General features: G+C 39.9%; 1 long non-coding RNA gene across 1 annotated transcript in view; it reads right to left on the bottom strand.

Moving 5' to 3' along the window:
- LOC103348022 (uncharacterized) overlaps window positions 1-16,032 on the bottom strand; it is an 85,584-nt gene extending 69,552 nt beyond the window's left edge. The window contains exon 1 of the long non-coding RNA XR_011389991.1: window positions 1,431-16,032. This is a non-coding gene — a long non-coding RNA (uncharacterized lncRNA). The remainder of the gene's footprint in view (window positions 1-1,430) is intronic.
- Between the last annotated feature and the right edge of the window lie 8,390 nt (window positions 16,033-24,422).

Here is a 24,422-nt window from a genome sequence, read left to right as displayed (position 1 = left end):
TTTTTTGTCACTTGGCCTTAAATTTTTTTAAATATTCCTGTATGTCTCATAGTGCACATATATGTGAAGCAATATTAGTGTTCCATAGAGAAACACAATGAATAGGATACATACAGGAAGAGATTTGTTACAAGGAATTGACAAAAAATTATGGAGATCATAATGTAACTCAATCTGCCAGCAGAAGCTGGAGACTGAAGACAGGTGATGATGTAATTCCAACCTGAACCCAAAGCCCTGAGAACCAGAGCACAGTAGTGCCAATCCCAGCCCAGAGGCAGGAGGAAACTAAGTCTCAGCTCAGACAAGCAGGCAGGAAGCAAAAGGGGAGAATTCCTCGTTCCTCTGCTTTTTGTTCTATTCAGAACCTCCATGGATTGAATGATGCCCAGCCACTTGGAGGACAGCAATGTACTTTCAATTCTGCTGATGCAAAGTCTAATCTCATTCAAAAACTGCCTCACAATGTTTTATGTGGATGCTCTGTGATCAATGACATTGACACGTATGATTTCACCCAAGCAGCTTTCTAAAACCTGTCCTATGGTAGAGTTGTTGGCTCTTAGGTATGCACAACTGCAACATTATTAGATATTCCCAAGTTGTTCGCTGGGGTTTATAAGCTTTAAACTCTCATCTGCACTAATACAATTTAATCATGTTCCAAACTTTCTAATATCATGAATCGAAATTGCTAACATTTTAATGTTCATTTCCTTAATTATTACAAATGCCAGGCACTTCTTTTTTTTTTTTTTTTTTTTTTTTTTTTTTTTTTTTTTGACAGGCAGAGTGGACAGTGAGAGAGAGACAGAGAGAAAGGTCTTCCTTTTTTGCCATTGGTTCACCCTCCAATGGCCACCACGGCCGGCGTGCTGCGGCCGGCACATGGCGATGATCCGATGGAAGGAGCCAGGTACTTCTCCTGGTCTCCCATGGGGTGCAGGGCCCAAGTGCAGGGCCATCCTCCACTGCACTCCCGGGCCGCAGCAGAGAGCTGGCCTGGAAGAGGGGCTACCGGGACAGAATCTGGTGTGCCAGCACCGCAAGGCAGAGGATTAGCCTAGTGAGCCATGGTGCTGGCAACCAGGCACTTCTTTATGTTGGTCATTTGGATTTTCCCTTTGGAAAATGCCGAAACTTGGGTTGTTGGAATCCTGGAGGAACCTGCCAAAATTTTTCTCAAACATAACCAATTACTCTATCTTTTATGGAAAAAAATTATTGTTAACTGATATGAAACATCATGCTACTCTTTGTATATATCTGTTTTTCTTATGTAGGTGTGGGGATTTTTTTTTCTCCCCTATAGTTTCTGTCCCAGAACTAAATCCAAATAACTAAGGGTATATATTACTCCACTTTTCATTACTTTAGTTACAATACCTGAGAGATTCTTCTTTGGGAAACTAAAATCATGTTTAACTCACATTTGAAGGTAACAGGATCTGTTGGCCCCATAGTCCATCATAAATGGAGGTTGCTCACGGGTGTGGAAGCATGACCATGCGGTGTGCCAGGAAGGGAAGACACAACAGTTAGGCAGAACCTGAACTCCAATGATGAAACCTTTCTTGACAGAAACCCTCAAATGATCAAACCTCCAGTACCCAAAGAGCTCCCACTGGCCCCATCTCCCACCTAACACAATTTGATCAATCTCCACGATTAATCTATCATCTTTAACATTAAAACATCACTGTGTAAACAGTTGCACGAGTTTTCAGAAAAAATTTCTGCTGTACCCATAACAGGTAATTCAGAAAATGATTTGATTTGCCTGTCCTTTCATGGGCTGGCAATTAATCATTGCAACTATGTCAGACTACATAATGTCATGTATTTGGTAGGGTGGTTATGATTCTGTATTCAGTTGTGTGTTTAAGTCCCTAATACATCTGCTTGTTTATTCTACTTGGTTCAAGATTTTCATGTTTTCAAATTTTTTAACGTATTTTTTAAGAATTACAAATTTCATAATTATAACTTTAGGAATATAGTTACTCTTCCACCATACTTCCTTCCCATAAACACTTCCACCCCTGTTCCTCCAATCTCCACCCTTCCCAGATCCATGTTTCATTAAGATTCATTTTCAATTAACTTTATACATAGAAGACCAACTCTATATAAGTAAAGAGTTAAACAGTTTGCAAACACACACACATACACACACAAAGTTTGAGAACTAATTTTACAGTTAACACTCATAATACAACTCATTGAGCACAGAGCTCCTGCGTGGAGGTCAGTACACAGTGACACCTGTTAATTTAGTAATTCACAGTCTTTTTTTTTCTATTTTTTTTTTGATAAGCAGAGTGGACAGTGAGAGAGAGAGAGAGAGAGAGAGAGAGAGAAAGGTCTTCCTTTTCCATAGGTTCACCACCCAATGTCCTTTGTTGATGGCCTTTTTTTTCCATTGGAGTCCTTCATGTAGAACAATTTTTTCCAGTGTCTTGGCTTTTTATGCTTGAAATGCTCTCATGATCTCATATTTTAAAATTTTAATGTATTATTAGGATATTTAAACATTTTGAATAAAGTGTATATTATTGGAATTTAAAATTGGAACCACATTCCATTAATAAACTCATTCTGAGAAAATTGATAATCTTACAATTTTGGGTATGCCTGTCCAATTATTTGTCCTTCCTCCACCTTGGTGGTTTTATATTTTCCTGATACAGCTCATATAACTTTTCCGTATGTAAAGTAAATTTGCTTCTGTATGCTGATATCACAATCACATGTGTAGAAAATCCTAAGGACTCTAGGAAAATATATTAGAACTTATAAACTAGTTCAATAAAGTTGCAGGATATCAAAATCTACAACTCAGGATCGCTTGTATTTCTATACATTAATAACAAACTAAAAAGTAAATTAAGAAAATAACTCCATTTACAATGGCATAAAAAAGAATAAAACAGGGGTCAATCCTGTGGCACAGCAGGTAAAGCCACCAATTGCAATGCTGTCATCACTTATAGAAATGCCTGGACAGAGTTCTAACTGCTGTGCTTCTTTTTTTTTTTTTTTTTAATTTATTTTTTTAAAGGCAGAGTTACAGAGAGAAAAAGAGGAAGAGAAAGAGAGACAGAGAAAGACAGAGATGTTCCATCTGCTGGTTCCCTCCCCAAGTAACTGCAACAATGAAGCCTGCTCCAGACTGAAGAAAGGACCCAGGAGCTTCCTCTGGGTCTCCCACATGGGTGTACGCCAGTCCAAGAACTTAGGCCATCTTCCACTGCTTTCCCAGGTGCATCAGCAGGGAGCTAGATTGGAAGTGGAGTAGCTAGGACTCGAACCTGCATTCTTATGGGATGCCAGTATTGCAGGCTGTGGCTTAACCCATAGTACCACAATGCCAGCTGATGCTCTGCCTCTGATCCAGCCTCCTGCTAATATGCCTGGAAGGCAACCAAGGCAATAAGGTTCTTCCCTTAACCAGGATGGAGTGCCTAGCTCCTGACTTCAGTGTGGCCCAGCCAGTTGTGGGTGTATAAGGGAAGTGAGCCAGTGGACAGGATTTTTGTGTCTCTCCTTCTGTTACTCTGCCTTCAAGTAAATAAGCAAATAAATACACCTTTAAAAAATACTGCCTTAAATAATTTCTATTGAATTTTTCATCAGTTATCTATTGTTTCTGTGTACTGATCTATTAATTGAAAATATTGCAGAATTTTCTTATTAGTACTTTACTTACTATTTAACTTGTAGATGGACAGAGAGTAAGTTCCCATCATTTCATGTACTCTCAAAATGCCTGCAATTACCAGGGCACCTTCCAGGAGCTGGGAAATCAATCCAGATCTCTCATATGAATGGAAGGTATTCAATTACTTTCTACCTCACAAGGTGCACATTTGCAGGAAGATGAAATCAGTATCTGAGCTGGGAGCTAAGATGGAACATGAACATGTCACAGAATAAATTCTGGTTGTTCTTGGTTTGTATCTCTTAAATCACAGTGGCACTGAGAAATAAACAAGCGACATCTACATACATTCAGAGACAGCCACAAACCCTACGTCCGTACACAACCACATCTACCAATACAATCATGCAAAAACACCAATGCTTAAACATACCACCCTTTTGCTTAATGGACATACTGACGATAGTAACCGGAGCCAAGCACTCATGTAACAGTTTTGAAGGCAGCAGGCCAAGCATGTGGGCCTTTTGGTTCCCAGGATATTGGCTGCCATGGAGATAAGCAGGCAAGTGCATAAAAGCATGGGAACTTGATACCTTCATCTTCCCAAATTCATCTTCTCAACACTCTGCCAATTCAGTATCCTTGCTGTACAACTTATGTGTGCTTCCTCTTTTGGAGAGATCTGAGGCTGAGGTGAGGAGTACACATAGGGTGTGGGACATTACATCCAAAGGCCATAACAACAATGCAAGTTACAATGAGAAAGTATAAGACACAACACAGAATACCCCCAACCCACATTGATTTTCATTGTATTGCTCCTGGACTAAAGTCTCTAGATGAGTCCAAGAGAAGTTTGATAATCAAGTGCATTGTAGTGTGACAGTGGCTGTGGCCACATTCCGAGGTAGCTGAGCTGCAGAGCTGGCAAGCAACTTGCTGCACATCCAAGCCTATCAGTTGGTCATGGTTACAAAGCTGTTCAGTGCATCATTGTATTGGGGGCCTTCAGACTGTAAATATCTGTGGGCAAAAGTCCAGTAGTCTATCTTCCATCTCCCATGACAAATCACAGACTATCATCCTATTATTCACAGAATGGGGCCAATGTATTGTTACAAATATTAGACATTACATTAAACCACTTATACCAAATCAAAACATAATCTCTGGGCCGGTACTGCGGCTCAATTGGCTAATCATCCACCTGTGGTGCTGGCACACTGGGTTCTAGTCCCGGTCGGGGCACCAGATTCTGTCCAGGTTGCCCCTCTTCCAGTCCATCTCTCTGTTGTGGCCCGGGAGTGCAGTGAAGGATGGCCCAGGTCCTTGGGCCCTGCACCCACATGGGAGACCAGGAGAAGCACCTGGCTCCTGGCTTCAGATAGTGCAGTGCGCAGGCTGCCGCGCGCCGGCCGCAGCGGCCATTGGAGGGTGAACCAACGGTAAAGGAAGACCTTTCTCTCTCTCTCTCTCTCTCTCTCTCTCACTGTCCACTCTGCCTGTCCAAAAAAAAAAAAAAAAAAAAAAAAAACCAAAAAACATAATCACTGTTATATCAATCAGGGCCCCAGGCCAGAGTGCACACTTAGAAACATTCTATTTTAGGTTTAGCACCAAGACAGGATCCTTCCATTTCAAAACCCTATAATCAGGTGTTCAGAACTCAAATAACACTGAACGGTTAGAATTATCCCAACAATCAGAAAACACAAGCATTGAACTTCTTTGGTGATCTTTTGGCACTCTGTAACCTGGAGTGTGATGACACTTCCATTCCAGAGCATGGATGGCATTTTCTTTCTCCCTAGCTGCCACTGGCTGAACTGTCTTCTCTGACTCTTGTCAGGAGTGGCTGCATTGCTGTCTCTTCATGTCCTGGGGTGTTTCTCAGGCTCTAGCAGCTACAACATCCACTTTTACTCAGCTGTGCTTCTCCAAGACATTGCATCTTGGCTCTCAAGCAGTCCCAGCCACCTGCCACTACTCACAGTGGAGTTGAGAAATATAAACGAAGAACAGATACCAGACCTAGACAATACTGGAGATATCTGCATTTTTATCCATAGTGGCAAGTGGCCACACACACAGACACACACAGAGACACCCACACAGCTACACATCCACATATGGCCACATCCAAAAACAAGCATACGTAGTAATGCCCCTGAGTTTTTTTTTTTTAACCTGGGTTTATTGACAATAATGGCCCAATAGCCACAAAACTGCATTACTCAGTTTTGAGCAGTGAGCCAAGAAGGTGGGCCAGTTAGTTACCAGAACATTAGTGGCCATAGAGGCACACAGATAAAGGGGAAAGGACACAAAGAAATGGAAACATGAAAACTTCACCTTCCCAAGTTCTTCTCCCACTAGAGGCTATAGTCCTGGCACAATCTTTGTCATAGTTACTATCAGATAATCATACATAAGAACACTTTATCAAGAACATTTTGGATTTGTATATCTTAATTTAAGGTTGTATCAGAAAATCTTAAACTTTCATATGCTCATGCCCTTGTCATCTGTTATTGTTTTTGTTTGTTTATCATTTGTTTTTTAAAATCAAAAATACCCACAAAAAACAAAGAAATAAACACTGCTGATATGTCATCCTTAGCCATTTTCTTTTTACTCTTCTGGTCACAATGGACTTATTCCTGGTCATTGCTCTGATGTGGTCCCATGATGGGGTAGACGTGGTTGAAAACCAAGAATCAGTGTTATAAATTGCTTCAGCCACATAGATAGCAGCCTAGATGTTCATGAAGGGGGTCCCCAGACTAAGTTTATTTGTAGCCTATTCCTAAAATTAACATCATCAGTTCTGTAAGCAAGAGCCATCATGTCAAAATATCAGGCCAGCATTTTCTGTATGGGAATTGGACTTTTTGTACAAAAGTGACATGTGACAGACATGAAGCTCCAAATGAAGAACACATAACCAATCATCAACATTATAGCAAATCATGTATGTACCTGAAAAACCACATAAGCAATCTAACTGTAGTCATATTATACTTGACTATCAAAGGTCAGTAAGAAAAGTTTATTCTATCATTTTAATCTCAGATTTAGAAAATGTTTTAACTTAGGAACACTAAACAAGGAAGCCTTAGATTTTTGTTAAAGCTATAGAACCAAACCTTTTGAAGTTTAACAGCTATTAACAAGCAATCATTTTATGTATTCACTGAAAGGCTAGAGCCCTTGAAATCAGGTGTAATCATACTTTAACCTCTATTTTATTATGAATAGAACAGATACATTTAAAGAAGTTTGAAACAAATTATATTAGAATGAATCCAAAAATTCCCACAAGTAGCTTCTGAATTTTTGAGGAAATTACTAGGAAGTAAAGGTAAATGTTTTGGCTTTGTTTATTTTAAAAAACATAGTCCACCAGAATGTTATAAACTCTACAGCTCACAGGAAAATCATCAAAGGAGACAAATCATCAAAGGAGAGAACCAACAATGTTGGCGTTAACAGACACAGAAACCTACAACTTGCAAGTTTCAGTCTCTATGTGGTTACTTTTCTTTCATGTTTGATCTTCTAAGCTTCATGAATCTGTCAGTTTTTTTCATCATATTTTTGGTTAGTTTCCTTTGTCAGAAATTTGTGTTTACAAATATTTGTAAAAGTCTTTTTGGATTGTAAATGTAGTGAGAAACCAAAGCTGAAGGTGACAAAAGATTTAAAATTACACTAATGAAAATTTGAAACACAGGTTAGTGATTAACAAGCAGGTTTATTGATATCTATTGTACGTAGTGCTGTAGAAGGCACAGTAGTGTTTGATAACAGCTTTGCCTACCCCTGTCCACCAGGTGCTTATGGGGGTTAACAGAATATTATGACCTGAAGTGAAGCCCTTATGTAACAGAGTTCTGGACAGCTAGTCAAGCAGGTGGGCCTGTTGGTTACCAGGACATGGGTTGCCATTAAGGAACACAGATAAGGGCACAAGGGCATAAAGGTATGGGAATTTTTTTCCAAGTTCATCTCAACACTCTGCCACTTCAAGTATCACTGGCATACAATCTAGAGGTGCCTCCTCTTCCAGAGAGAATCCAAGTGCAAGGTAAGGAATACACGTGGGGTATGGAACAGTGCATTCAAAGGCTATTAAAACAATGCAAGTTACAACAGGAAAATATAAGACATGACATGAAATACACCACAACTCTCACTGAATTCCATTATATTGCTCCTGGGGTAAAATCTCTATATATTCCAAGTGCAGTTTGATAACCAAGTCCAGTGTCGTCAATGGCTATGGCTTGCTTCCAAGGTAGGTGAGCTGCAGACCTGGCAACTACTGCACATCCAAGAAGCCAATCATTTGGTCACTGCTGCAAGTCTGTTGAGTCCACCAGGGTATCAGTAGCCATCAGGTTGCATTCATCTGATGAGGGCAAAAGTGCAGTAGCCTACCTGCCATCGCAGGGGATCACAGCTTATCATCCCATAGTTTACAGAATGCAGCACATATATGGTTAAAATATTGACCAGTACATTAAAACACTTAACAAATCCAAGCATGAGTTGCTGTCAGTTCAGGGACATAAGGCTAGGTGCAAGTTAAGAGACATTCATTGTTTGATGTTTAGCCCCAAGAAGAGGTCTCCATCTACCCCAGAAGTGGAATCAGCAAACTTGAATAACACTGAACTCTTCGATTTGTCCCCACCACTAGAGGACTCTATCATTACATTTGTTGGGTTGTCATTTGGCACTGGGAAAAACCAGCAGGGTGAGGATCCCTCCTTTGCAGGGAATGGATGGCATCTTCTTTTTCCCCCAGCTGCCTCTGTCTGAGCTGTCTTCTCTTTGGCTCCTTTCAGGTGTGGCTGCATTGTTGTCTCTCCATGTCCTGTGGGCTGTTCTCAGGCTGCCTCTCAGCTTCAGCTGCGCGTCTCCTGAACTCTGCATCTTGGCTCTCCAGGAGTACTGGCCTCCTGCTTTTACTTACAGTTGCAGTGATAAATACACAAGGAACAGACACTAGACCCCTAGAGACTGAGGCCACGAGAGGTATCTGCATTTGTGTCCCTGAAGGCAGACACACATACACACAAAGACATTTTCATGCATGCACACATAACCACACATCCACGTAAGGGTGCATCCCCCAACATACACAGCTAGCTGTGTCCTCCAGTTGCTTATGTGTTTACAGACAACAGTGACCTAGAGCCAAGCCATTACATAACAGTGTTGTGGGCAGCAGGCCAAGCAGGTGGGCCAGTTGGTTACTAAGACATTGGTGGCCATAGAGGCACACAGATAAGGAGGCAATGACATTCTGCTGTGGAAACATGAAAACTAGACCTTCCCAAGGTCATCTTCTGAAAAGATGGCTATGTAGCCACTCTAGTCCTGGCAGAGTCCTTTGTCATAGGTACTAATCAGACATTCATATAGAGAGCACTTTTTAAAGAACGTCCTGGAATTGTATATCTTAAAAAGCTGGCACCAGAGACTCTCAACTTTCAAACATCTTCCAGCTTGTCATAGGGTTTTTGGTTTTTCTCTTGAGCTTTTTACAAAAACAAAAAACATACAACAAAACAAATACAGAGACTGCTGATCTGTCATTCTGAAGCCATGTTCTTTTCGTGTCTCTGGTCAGGATGAGCAGACTCTTCCTGTTATTGTTCTGATTTGGTACCAGGTTGGGGAGGACATGGTTGACAACCAAGAGTTATTATTATAAACTGCTTCAGCCACATATATGAGTAACCTAGAGTTTTACGAACAGGGTCCTCAAGTTAACATTACTTGCAGTCTTTTCCTAAAATTAACATCAGAAGTACTGTACTCAAGAGCCATCATTTGAAAATATTAGGCCAGCATTATCTAGCTGGGAATGGACTCTTGAACAAAGCAGACAGGCTATGGGCATGAAGGTCCAAAGAAAGAACACATAACAAATCAACAATACATCAAATTTGTACAATAAGCAATCTAACTGCAGTCATATTACAGTTGATTCTACAAGGTCATTAAGAATGTTGATTTCTTTCTTTTTTTTTTTTTTTTTTTTTTTTTTTTTTTTTTTTTTGACAGGCAGAGTGGACAGTGAGAGAGAGAGACAGAGAGAAAGGTCTTCCTTTGCCTTTGGTTCACCCTCCAATGGCCGCCGCAGCTGGTGCTGATCCGATGGCACACTGATCCGATGGCAGGAGCCAGGTACTTATGCTGGTCTCCCATGGGGTGCAGGGCCCAAGCACTTGGGCCATCCTCCACTGCACTCCCTGGCCACAGCAGAGAGCTGGCCTGGAAGAGGGGCAACTGGGACAGAATCCGGTGCCCTGACCGGGACTAGAACCCGGTGTGCGGGTACTGCAAGGCGGAGGATTAGCCTAGTGAGCCGTGGCGCCGGCCCTTATTTCATTTTAATCTCAGATTTATATTGTTTTAACTTAGGAAGTCTAACCAAGGATGTCTTAGATTCGTTTAGTGCTATAATACCAAACCTTTTGAAGTTTAAGAGCAATTAAAAATTAATCATTTTAGTTACTAACTGAAAGGCTGGGAGTCCTGGTTGTCAAGTGTTCTGTGTATAGTTTTAGACATATCAAATATTTAAAGTTACATTCAGTTATGCACAGAACTGGTTCTTTAACAAAGTTTTAAAAATAATTACATTTTCATTAAAACCAAAAATTCCCATAAGCAGTTCTAAAGTTTGATGGAATTTAGTAGGAAGGAAAGGTAAATGTTTTGGCTTTTGTTCATAAAAACATGGTCCACCAGAGTGTTGCAAAGGCTAGAAATCACAGGAAATTCTTTAAGCCCAAGGCAAAACTTTGCAGTAGAAAGAACCAACAACACTGTCAAAAACAGACACAGAATCATAGTTTGACCAGTTTGAGCTTCTATGTGGGGCTGGTGCTGTGGTACAGTAGGTTAACGCCATGGCCTGCAGCACTGGCATCCCATATGGGTGCCAGTTCAAGACCCGACTGCTCCACTTCCCATCCAGCTTTCTGCTATGGCCTGGGAAAGTAGTAAAAGATGGCCCCTGCACCCAAGTGGGAGACCCAGAAGAAGCTCCTGTGTCCTAGCTTTGGATTGGCGCAGCTTCGGCAGTTGCAGCCAACTGGGGAGTGAACCATCTGCCTCTCCTCTCTCTGTATTACTCTTACTTTCAAATAAATAAATCTTGTTTTTTTAAAAAAAGCTTCTATGTGCTTACTTTTTATTCCTATTTTATCTACGGTAGCAGTTGCAAGAATATGTCAATTTTTTCATGAACTTGTTTTTGAATTTTGGGGGAATTTAGTAGAAACAAATGTAAATGTTTTTATTTTTGTTTATAAAAATAGTCCAGGCCAGTGCCGTGGCTCACTTGGCTAATCCCCCACCTGTGGTGCCGGCATCCCATTTGGGCACTGGGTTCTAGTCCCGGTTGCTCCTTTTCCAGCCCAGCTCTCTGCTGTGGCCCAGAAGGGCAGTGGAGGATGGCCCAAGTGCTTGGGCTCTGCACCCACATGGGAGACCAGGAAGAAGCTCCTGGCTCCTGGCTTCAGATCAGCACAGCGCCGGCTGTAGCAGCCATTTGGGGAGTGAACCAATGGAAGGAAGACCTTTCTCTCAGTCTCTCTCTCTCACTAACTCTGTCAAAAAAAAAAAAAAAAAAAAAAAAAAAAAACCATAGTCCACCAGAGTGTTATAAAGTCTAATATCTTTATAAAGCAGCAGATCTTTAAGAATTGAGAAAAACATTTAAGTAGAGAACCAACAATGTTTTAAGTAGAAGATAAGGAAATTTTCAACTATGCCAGGTTGAGTCACTATGAACTTGTTTTATCTTGTGTGATACCTAGTAGTAACATTATGAATCAGATTTATTTAAGCAGAATTTTTGAACTATTTAGTTAGTTCATATTATGGGAAACCTCTATTTCTAAATAATTGTTAGATTCTTTTTGGATTGTAAATGTTTGGAGAAGAATCAGAACTGTGGATGACAAGAGACTTAAAATCACCAAGATTAAATCTTGAGTAACAGTTGATTGCTTAACAAGGTGACTTAGCTATATTATTACATATAGTATCATGATATAGACAGAACGGCTGTAAAAACTTTTATGTTTTTTTGGGCCAGAAATCTGGTTTATTAATTATTCCTTTGCAGAATTCTGAGAGGTGATAGGGAAAAATTCAAAAAGAATACTTAACAGACTAACATAGTCAACAAATCAAGTTGCATCTTCAATACAAGACACAATGCAATTGTAGACATTAATGCTGTGTATATAACTACAATAAAAAGTTGATTTATAACAGATTAAACTCAGATTTAGAAATGTTTTAATTTTATGCATTTAAATTTATTGTACTTAGTATTTTAAAAAGCACACTAGTGTTTTCAAAACTATTTAACTGCTTTATCCTATGTTTTTTAATGTTTTATTCATGGTTTTATTATTCTCTATTTTATTTAAGTAACACAAGTTTCATATATTTCATATATACAGATTTAGGTACATAGTGACATTTCTCCCCATAATGTCCCACCCACACTGCACCAAACCTTCTCCCCTTCCCTCTCACAAAACTTTTTAATTTTTGAGGCACCTGGACTTGTGAAGGGCGGGGCAACTCCAAGGATCTTATACAGTCCCCAGGTCTTTTTCATTATTAAGATAACAGTCATGACAGATCATGGTGCAGCACATCAGGTGCAGCAGACATTTATGAGTGTCACAACCTGTAGAATACTTATATCCATGATGTACCTAGAGAAATGTAACATTAAAGTTAACCTGAGTTAACAACCAGGCAATACTCCTTATATATAAATTAAGTTTCTAATTAGCAATCATCTCTACAAGGTGACAGCTACGTGTTTGAGGAGCTCTGGGATTCCAGCTGGAAATCCAAATGTCAACGGACTTCATTTGAAACTTAACAGGGCCTGCGCTGTGGTGTACCCAGTAAAGCGTCCACCTGCAGTGCCACCATCCTATATGGGCGCCGGTGTGAGTCCCAGCTGCTCCACTTCTGATGCAGCTCTCTGCTATGGCCTGGGAAAGCACTGGAAGACAGCTCAAGTCTTTGGGCCCCTGCACCCACATGGGAGACTGGAGGAACCTAATGACTCTAGGCTTCAGATCAATGCAGCTCTGGCCCTTGCAGCCAACTGTGGATGGAAGACCTCTCTCTCTCTCTGCCTCTCCTTCTCTCTCTGTGTAACTCTGACTTTCAAGTAAACAAATAAATCTTTAAAAAAAAAAAAAAAGAAACTTAACTACTTTTAAAAATAATTATAAATAATCTTAATTCTTGAGACTTGGGAGTATTGGCAGGAAGCTACCATAGGCATTGGAAGCTGAAGCTTAACTCTCTGAATCACAGCACAGGCCCCTTTCTGAGACTTTAAGATAAGCATTTTTAGTGTCTGGTCATAACAGAGTCAGAACAAGGGAGGAGAAAAATGCTTATAGCTGCTACCTGGAAACTTTTAATATATTTTTACTTTCTTGTACGATAACTATTATGACAAATCAAAACATATCCCTTATGTTCCATAGCTTTACTTAATAAACACATATTTTTGTTTATATTTTTAACATTTTTCATACCTGCTTTTTATTTATACATTTATATATAAATATAGATTCATTTTTATATTTATACTTTTTTATGATTTATTCATTTACTTGAAAGAGCTACATAGCTAGAGAACGAGAGGCAAAGATGGAGAAAGAGGTCTTCTATCCACTGGCTCACTCCTGAACTTGCTGCAATGGCCGGAGCCGCGCCAATCCAAAGCCAGGAGCCAGGAGCTTCTTCTGGGTCTCCCACGTGGGTGCAGGAGCCCAAGGACTTGGGCCATCTTCTACTGCTTTCCCAGGCCATAGCAGAGAGTTGCATTGGAAGTGGAGCAGCCAGGACTCGAACCGGTGCCCATAAAGGATGCCTGCACTGCAGGCAGCGGCTTTATCCACCTTGCCACCATGCCAGCAATACATTTATATATTTATATTTTGTTATTTTACCCTTCAATATGAAGAAATCCTTTAAAATCTTTAAGAGCAAAACATTTCCTTAAGAAAATTACATATAGATTTTTCATTTTAAAATATTTTTCCTTTTTGTTATTAAATTTTGGAGTATTTTTATTTTGATTTTTTTCCTTATTTAATTTGGTTTTACATATATAATTGTTATCCTTAGTTATTTGAAGTAGTCTTGAGTGGTTTGTCATGTATCAACATTTTTAAACTTTTAAAATTTACAAAAAGAGAACAAATTTCATGTACTTCATACATGCAGTTTTAAAAACGTTTAATACTTCCCAACCTTCTTCCGTTGGTCCCACACTCCCTCCTCCTTCCGCTCATTTTTCTTTTAATATTTGCAATGACATACTTTCAATTTACTTTGTAATCACAAGCTTAACCCTCCATTAAATAGAATTCAACAAGTAGTAAGTAGAAAAACCACTGTTCCTCAGGAGTATACACAAGGGCTGTGAACATAATCAAATCTCAATATGTGAATTTAACTTATATATATTATTTTTTATACTTGATATATTAGTTACCACAAATCAGAGAAAACATATGATATTTGTCTTTTGGTACTGGCTGATAGCATTAACAATAATTGTCTCCAATTGGATCCATTCTACTGTGAAAGACAGGAGTTCATTCTTTTTTAGGGCTGTGGTATATATAACATAATTATATGGGGCGGAGCCAAGATGGCGGAATAGTGAGGGCGCGCACCGATAGTCCGGGAAAATTTAGTTTAATAAAAGGGGAGTTACGGTAGCCTCAGAAAAAAGAACCAGGAAAATATTGCAGATGAAACTCTTCTGGATCCAGTGGGCGTGAATCGGAAGACCTACTGGGAGAACAAGGTCGCCCACCGCGCGCGAAAGCCGAGCCGCAGGACTGAGCCGTGGGACTGAGCCGCGGAAGCCGAGCCGCGGGACTGAGCTGCGCAAGCTGCAGGGTCTGCGCGCAAGTGCTCGAAGGGGAGTGCAACAGCGGGGAGACTTGGGACGTCCAGGGCTCCGAGTCCACACATCGGCGCTGGAAGGGAAGCAGACCTGCGTGGAGAGCGTGGGAGCCCACAGTTCTGGACACCAGCGGCAGACTCAACACACCAGCGCTGGAACGCGAGGTGAGCCGAACCTCAATAACCCGAGACACCGGCAGGCAAGCGGAGAGAGGAGACTAGAGGGAACGACCCCCGGGGGGGGGGGACTTCACCAAGCTAACTGGAAGAGAGAGGGGAAAAAAAAAGGTGACTGGTATGGACACGGGTTTCTCTCTCTCCGCTCACCTCTCAAGGGCGAGCAAGACAAAGAGCAGGCGCCATCTTGGACATACGTCATAAGCAGAGCGACCTCAGGTCTGCACCGGCCCTGAGCCTAGCAGAAAAACCTGACTCTGGGCGGGGCGAATTAACAGGAGATTAGGACCTAGTAAATTTGTGGTGCTACTGAACTGAGACTGTGAAAAAAGAGACGGTGGGGGAGAGAACTCACGGAATTCACGTGAGCACTCTCCAGAGACGCTACAATTCCGTAACTTTGGCAACCCAGTGGGAGACTGAAGGAGAATTTGAGCCCACTCTGAGGGCCAAACAGATTCCCTGTGTGGTCCTTGGGAAAGAGCTTCCGATCTCTGGCTCCTGTGGGTATATCATTTGCCTGCTAACTACCTCCAACTTCGTTCAGCTGTGCAGAATAACTTCCCTTTTGAATCAAAAAAGAGAGAGAGAGAGAGAGAGAGAGAGAGGTTTACCACGCCTAACCTGGGAGTGTCACCTTTGGCACACCAAACAGAGCTCTCAGGCCACACCCATCTCAAGCCCTAAGGCTCCATCAAAAACAGATAGTCCACTTAATCTAGAGTCATAGGATAACAAGAAAAAGCACCACAGTGAAGAAACCAAATATCTCCAATATGCCAAATAACAAACGCAAAAACCAAGGTAATAAAAACAAGGAAGTCACCATGAAGCCATCAAATGAAAAAGACACCCCAATTCAAGATTATGAGGATGATGACATAGAAGAAATGCAAGAAGCAGATCTCAAAAAATTGATAAGAACATTAAGAAGTTCTCAAAAACAAATTCTTGAACTACAGAAATCCTTAATGGACAAGATAGAAAATCTCTCTCGTGAAAATGAAATATTAAGGAGGAATCAAAATGAAACGAAACAACTAGTACAACAGGAAACTGGGATAGTGACTGAAGTGAAGAATTCAATAGATCAAATGAAAAACACAATAGAGAGCCTTACAAACAGAATGGGAGAAGCAGAAGAGAGAATATCGGACTTAGAAGACAGAGAACAGGAAAGGATACAGTCAGACCAAAGAAAAGACGAGGAAATTAGAAATCTAAAACATATTGTCGGGAATCTTCAGGATACTATTAAAAAACCCAACATTCGGGTTCTAGGAGTTCCTGAAGGCATGGAGAGGGAGAAAGGATTAGAAGGCCTTTTTAGTGAGATATTAGCAGAAAATTTCCCAGGTTTGGAGAAGGACAGAGAAATCCTAGTACAGGAAGCTCACAGAACCCCTAATAAACACGACCAAAAGAGATCCTCACCACGACACGTTGTAATTAAACTCTCCACAGTGAAACATAAAGAAAAGATCCTAAAATGTGCAAGAGAGAAACGTCAGATTACTCTCAGAGGATCTCCAATCAGACTCACAGCTGACTTCTCATCAGAAACTCTACAAGCTAGGAGGGAATGGCGAGATATAGCCCAGGTACTAAGAGAGAACAACTGCCAGCCCAGAATATTATATCCTGCAAAGCTATCATTTGTGAATGAAGGTGAAATAAAGACTTTTCATAACAAAGAGAAATTGAAAGAATTTGTTGCCACTCGTCCAAACAAAGAAACACGGTCATCAATATGAAAGAAGGTAAAGGAAGGAAACCTCACAGCAAAAGATCACAGGGAATTCAAAGCATATATTAGAACTTATCTTTGGCAAATGGCAGGGCAAAGTCACCACTTATCATTAGTCACATTGAACGTGAATGGCCTGAACTGTCCAGTTAAAAGACACCGTTTGGCTGATTGGGTTAAGGAACAAAACCCATCTATTTGCTGCTTACAAGAAACACATCTTTCCAACAAAGATCCATACAGACTGAAAGTGAAAGGCTGGAAAAAGATATACCATGCCAACAGAAATGAAAAAAGAGCAGGCGTAGCCATCTTAATATCAGACACCATAAACTTTACCACAAAAACTGTTAAGAGAGACAAAGAGAGACACTACATAATGATTAAGGGATCAATTCAACAGGAAGATATAACAATTATCAATGTATATGCACCTAACTACAGGGCACCAGTTTATCTAAAAGATTTATTAACGGACTTAAAGGGAGACTTAGACCCCAATACAATAGTACTGGGGGACTTCAATACTCCACTCTCAGAAATAGACAGATCAATAGGACAGAAGATCAACAAGGATACAGTAGATTTAAACGACACTATAGCCCAAATGGATCTAACAGATATATACAGAACTTTCAATCCTACAGCTAAAGATTTTACATTCTTCTCAGCAGTACATGGAAGCTTCTCTAGGATTGACCACATACTAGGCCATAAAGCAAGTCTCAGCAAATTCAAAAGAATTAGAATCATACCATGCAGCTTCTCAGACCATAAAGGAATGAAGTTGGAAATGAACAACTCAGGAATCCCTAGAGCATATGCAAACACATGGAGATTGAACAACATGCTCCTGAATGAACAATGGGTCAAAGAAGAAATCAAAAGAGAAATCAAAAACTTTCTGGAAGTAAATGAGGTTAACAGCACAACATACCAAAACGTATGGGACGCAGCAAAAGCAGTGTTAAGAGGAAAGTTTATATCAATAGGTGCCTACATCAAGAAATTGGAAAGGCACCAACTAGATGAGCTTTCTATTCACCTCAAGGATCTAGAAAACCTACAGCAAACCAAACCCAAATCTAGTAGGAGAAGAGAAATAATTAAAATCAGAGAAGAAATCAACAGGATTGAATCAAGAAAAACATTCCAAAAAATCAGCCAAACAAGGAGCTGGTTTTTTGAAAAAATAAACAAAATTGACACCCCATTGGCCTAACTAACTAAAAAAAGAAGAGAAAAGACCCAAATCAATAAAATCATAGATGAAAAAGGAAATGTAACAACAGACACCACAGAAATAAAAAGAATCATCAGAAATTACTACAGGGACTTGTATGCCAGCAAACAGGGAAACCTATCAGAAATGGATAGATTCCTGGACACATGCAACCTGCCTAAATTGAACCAGGAAGACATCGAAAACCTAAACAGACCCATAACTGAGACAGAAATTGAAACAGTAATAAAGGCCCTCCCAACAAAGAAAAGCCCAGGACCAGATGGATTCACTGCTGAATTCTACCAGACATTTAAAGAAGAACTAACTCCAATTCTTCTCAAACTATTCAGAACAATCGAAGAAGAGGGAATCCTCCCAAATTCTTTCTATGAAGCCAGCATCACCTTAATTCCTAAGCCAGAAAAAGATGCAGCACTGAAAGAGAATTACAGACCAATATCCCTGATGAACATAGATGCACAAATCCTCAATAAAATTCTCGCCAATAGAATGCAACAACACATCAGAAAGATCATCCACCCAGACCAAGTGGGATTTATCCCTGGTATGCAGGGATGGTTTAATGTGCGCAAGACAATCAATGTGATACACCACATTAACAGACTGCAGAAGCAAAACCATATGATTATCTCAATAGATGCTGAGAAAGCATTTGATAAAATACAACACCCGTTCATGATGAAAACTCTAAGCAAATTGGGTTTGGAAGGAACATTCCTCAATACAATCAAAGCAATCTATGAAAAACCCACAGCCAACATCCTATTGAATGGGGAAAAGTTGGAAGCATTTCCACTGAGATCTGGGACCAGACAGGGATGTCCACTCTCACCACTGCTATTCAATATAGTTCTGGAGGTTCTAGCCAGAGCTATTAGGCAAGAAAAAGAAATTAAAGGGATACAAATTGGGAAGGAAGAACTCAAACTATCCCTCTTTGCAGATGACATGATTCTTTATTTAGGGGACCCAAAGAACTCTACTAAGAGACTATTGGAACTCATAGAAGAGTTTGGCAAAGTAGCAGGGTATAAAATCAATGCACAAAAATCAACAGCCTTTGTATACACAGACAATGCCATGGCTGAGGAAGAACTTCTAAGATCAATCCCATTCACAATAGCTACAAAAACAATCAAATACCTTGGAATAAACTTAACCAAGGACGTTAAAGATCTCTACGATGAAAATTACAAAACCTTAAAGAAAGAAATAGAAGAGGATACCAAGAAATGGAAAAATCTTCCATGCTCATGGATTGGAAGAATCAATATCATCAAAATGTCCATTCTCCCAAAAGCAATTTATAAATTCAATGCAATACCAATCAAGATACCAAAGACCTTCTTCTCAGATCTGGAAAAAATGGTGCTGAAATTTATATGGAGGCACAAGAGACCTCGAATAGCTAAAGCAATCTTGTACAACAAAAACAAAGCCGGAGGCATCACAATACCAGATTTCAGGACATACTACAGGGCAGTTGTAATCAAAACAGCATGGTACTGGTACAGAAACAGATGGATAGACCAATGGAACAGAATTGAAATACCAGAAATCAACCCAAACATCTACAGCCAACTTATATTTGATCAAGGATCTAAAACTAATTCCTGGAGCAAGGACAGTCTATTCAATAAATGGTGCTGGGAAAATTGGATTTCCACGTGCAGAATCATGAAGCAAGACCCCTACCTTACACCTTACACAAAAATCCACTCAACATGGATTAAAGACCTAAATCTACGACCTGACACCATCAAGTTACTAGAGAACATTGGAGAAACTCTTCAAGATATTGGCACAGGCAAAGAGTTTCTGGAAAAGACCCGGGAGGCTCAGGCAGTCAAAGCCAAAATTAACTATTGGGATTGCATCAAATTGAGAAGTTTCTGTACGGCAAAAGAAACAGTCAGGAGAGTGAAGAGACAACCATAAGAATGGGAAAAAATATTTGCAAACTATGCAACAGATAAAGGGTTAATAACCAGAATCTACAAAGAGATCAAGAAACTCCACAAAAACAAAACCAACAACCCACTTAAGAAATGGGCCAAGGACCTCAATAGACATTTTTCAAAAGAGGAAATCCAAATGGCCAACAGGCACATGAAAAAATGTTCAAGGTCATTAGCAATCAGGGAAATGCAAATCAAAACCACAATGAGGTTTCACCTCACCCCGGTTAGAATGGCTCACATTCAGAAATCTACCAACAACAGATGCTGGCGAGGATGTGGGGAAAAAGGGACACTAACCCACTGTTGGTGGGAATGCAAACTGGTCAAGCCACTATGGAAGTCAGTCTGGAGATCCCTCAGAAACCTGAAGATAACCCTACCGTTCGACCCAGCCATCCCACTCCTTGGAATTTACCCAAAGGAATTTAAATTGGCAAACAAACAAGCGGTCTGCACCCTAATGTTTATTGCAGCTCAATTCACAATAGCTAAGACCTGGAACCAACCTAAATGCCCATCAACGGTAGACTGGATAAAGAAATTATGGGATATGTACTCTTTAGAATACTATACTGCAGTAAGAAACAACGAAATCCAGTCATTTGCAACAAAATGGAGGAATCTGGAACATATCATGCTGAGTGAAATAAGCCAGTCCCAAAGGGACAAATACCATATGTTCTCCCTGATCGGTGACGACTGACTGAACACCAAAAAGGAAACCTGTTGAAGTGGAATGGACACTATGGGAAACGGTGACTTGATCAGCATAGCCCTGACTGTTAATGAACAACTTAATACATTATCCCTCTTAGTAGTTTTTTTTGTCTGTTCTACTTAATATGACTGGTTTAATTCTGTAATTAATACACAGTTATTCTTAAGTGTTGAAATTTAACTGAAATGTGATCCCTGTTAAACATAAGAGTAGGAATAAGAGAGGGAAGAGATATATAATTTGGGACATGCTCAAGCTGACTTGCCCCAAATGGTAGAGTTAGAAACATACCAGGGGACTCCAATTTAATCCCATCAAGGTGGCATGTACCAATGCCATCTCACTAGTCCAAGTGATCAATTTCAGTTCACAATTGATCATAATGAAAGGACTAAGAGTCAAAGGGAGCACATAAGCAAGTCTAGTACCTGCTAACACTAACCGATAGAATAAATAAAGGGGAGAGTGATCCAACATGGGAAGTGAGATACTCAGCAGACTCATAGAATGGCAGATGTCCTAAATAGCACTCTGGCCTCAGAATCAGCCCTAAAGCCATTCGGATCTGGCTGAAAAGCCCATGAGAGTATTTCAGGCATGGAAAGCCAAGACACTCTGGCAAAAGATCTCTGTGAGTGAGATCCCAGTGGAAAAAACAGGTCTTCAAAGAAGGAGGTACCTTTCTCTGAAGGGAGGAGAGAACCTCCACTTTGACTATGACCTTGTCTAAACAAGATAAGAGTCGGAGAACTCAAGGGGCTTCCATAGCCTTGGAAACTCATGACTGGAGCATAGGGGGATTGCTGATGCCATAGACAGGAGTGTCAATTGGTAAAGTAAACAACAGGAGTCACTGTGCACTTACTCCTCATGTAGGATCTCTGTCCTTAATGTGCTGTGCATTGAGATTTAATGCTATAAGGAGTACTCAAACAATATATTTCACTTTGTGTTTCTATGGGGGTGCAAACTGTTGAAATCTTTACTTAATGCATACTAAACTGATCCTCTGTAAAAAAAAAAAAAAAAAAAAAAAAGAAAGAAAAAGAAAAGAAAAGAAACTATCAACTCCCAACTTGACTCTCACTGGGATTAAACATGACAATAGGTCTGATCTGATTTCATCATCATTTAAAAAAAATCATCTATTACTTTTCACTTTATGTTTCTGTGTGGGAGCAAACTGTTGAAATCCTTACTTAAGGTATACTAAGCTGATCTTCTGTATATTAAGATAATCGAAAATGAATCCTGATGTGAATGGAAGGGGAGAGGGAGTGGGAAAGGGGAGGGTTGTGGGTGGGAGGGACGGTATGGGGGGGAAGCCATAGTAATCCATTATTCGTACTTTGGAAACTTATATTCATTAAATAAAAGTTAAAAAAAAATAACATAATTATATAACACAATTTTTTTATCTAGTCATCAGTTGATGGATATCTGGGTTTGTTCCATATCTTAGCTACTGTGAATTGAGCTGCTACAAACAAAGATACTGAAACAAACTCTTTTATATGCTTTTAATCAACAATGTATAAAAGCATATTTAACAGACCCAAATGTACTGTGTTTATAGAACTGAAGAAGCCAACAGTAATTAAATTATATTTAGAAATATTTCTCATTTATATTTATCCAATTTATTTTTAACAAGTGTATTTACAGTAGTTATAAAAACTGACATACCAGGCAGAATAGTCAATTCAAGATATTATCTTTGAAACACAGAACACTATTATATTTTGACATGATCTTGGATTTATGCTTTTATGGACTTAGACATCAACAGACATAAATGTGATCCTGCCTGGCCAGTAAACCTGAACACAAACGTAAGTTGGCAAACTTAAAGACATTTTATTTTACCAACAAATTTTAGTTATTTATCAGAGATTTATGTAAGTACCATGACTTAATGGCATAAGTCTTAATTTAAAAGTTTTAATTTATGTGAGTTCATAATATCTTTAAGTCAATAAAAATATAGCGGTTAAGGGGAATTTTTCTATGTGGACACAACACACAACATGGACAATATACCACATTTATATGTATTGTATATCACAAGAGAAAAATCTGGAAGTTCAGTAATAGCTTTTAAAAATTTTTTTTCTTTCTTCTTTTATTAATATTAATTGGATAGAACTCTTTCTTGCTCTTTGTTACTTCTCTTAAACACTTGTTTTTAGTGAAAAGCAGAAAAAAGCAATTTTAAACTATCATTTATCAACACTCAGAGGGAACCTGCAGGGGAAAAAAGGTAACTTGAACATTTATGTGGCAAAACAACTCTAATCCTAAAAAAGCAGTTGAACACTTTCCATGCAATGAAAACTACATCTGAATTTCAGAGCCTTTAATTGACACTCTAATAGAGAGATGCTTTCCATGGCATTAGAATTATGATTCTTGTTCCCCACTGTCAACTCTAGCAGGGGCTTCTGTGGGAAATTCTAACTGGTTTAAAGAGGACAGGGGTGTACCTGGACCTCATTCTTTGAAATCTGATGCATATATAAAGCCAAGCAGTATTTTCAATTTTGTTCTGACATAGACCCATAAATATAGGCTGACATATCAGTTGGGATAGGGCTCAGAGGGCTCATGGAGAGAATTTGCATTACCCATATTTTACCAAAGATTAATTCTCACTCAGTGTAAATCTCTCAAAGCAAATCCTCTTTGCTGAGAGACTGGGATTGGAGACTTGGAATCTTGTCTCACACCAACCAGAACTGGAACAAATGACCTAAAAGAGGTCCAGCTGGCAGGAAGCCCAAAATATGGCAGAGAAACCGGATTCCTAGTATGGAGGTTTAGATAGGTCTGCTGTATTTTAGTGCTGTAGAAAGCACAGTAGTGTTTGATATTTGCTTCACCTACCCCTGCCTGCTTATGGGAGTTAATAGAAAATAGTGACCTGCAGCCAAGCCCCTACCTAAGAGGGCTGTGGCAGTTAATAGGTAGGCCTGTTGGTTACCAAGACATGGATTTCCATTAAGGCCCAAAGAAAGGGCACAAGGGCATAAGGTATGGGAACTTAATACCTTCTTCTTCCCAAGTTCATCTTCTCCACACCCTGCCCTTTAAGTATCGTGGTTGTACAATATACAGGTGCCTGCTCTATTGGAGAGATCTGAGTGAAAGGGAGAGAGTACACATGAGATGTGGAACATTACTTCCAAAGGCCATATTAAAAACACAAATTACAACAAGAAGGTATGAGACATAACATGGAATACCCCCAACCCTCACTGGGTTCCATTATATTGCTCCTGGGCTAAAGTCTCTAGATGAGTCTAAGTGTGATTTCATAACCAAGTCCAGTGCTCTCAGTGACTGTCGTTACTTTCTGAGGTAGATGAGCTGCAGAGCTGGCAGGCAAATGACTGCACATTCAACAAACAATCTGCTGGTCACTGTTGCAAGGCTGTTCAGTCCACCAGGGTATTTGTAGCAATCAGGTTGTATCTATCTTAAGGGGGTGGGGGGCAAAAGTCCAGAAGTCTATCTGCCATTTTCCAAGGTGAACCACAGTTTAACCTCTCATCATTTACAGAATGGAGCACATATATTGTTACAAACATTGGCCATTACATTAAACAACTTATTAACAAATCAAAACATAAGGTGGTGCCAGGTCGGGGCCACAAGGCTGAGTGCACAGTTACAAACATTCATTTTTTGGGTTTACCCCAAGAACAGGACCCCATCCAACTTTAAATCCCAAAATTGGGTGGAATCAGAATAAAACTGAAGGCTTCAAATTGCCCTCACCACCAGAAGACTCAATTATTACACTTGATACGCAGTCTTTTGGCACCTAGTGAACACGGAGTCTGATGATCCTTCCTTTCTAAGGTATGTATGGCATTTCCTTTTATCCCCAGCTGCCACTGGCTGTACTGTCTTCACTTTGCCTCCTT

The sequence above is a fragment of the Oryctolagus cuniculus genome, chromosome 6, assembly GCF_964237555.1.
Source record: "Oryctolagus cuniculus chromosome 6, mOryCun1.1, whole genome shotgun sequence".
Taxonomy (NCBI): domain Eukaryota; kingdom Metazoa; phylum Chordata; class Mammalia; order Lagomorpha; family Leporidae; genus Oryctolagus; species Oryctolagus cuniculus.
Note: the sequence above shows the minus strand (reverse complement) of the source record. Positions and strands in the feature narration are given on the sequence as shown.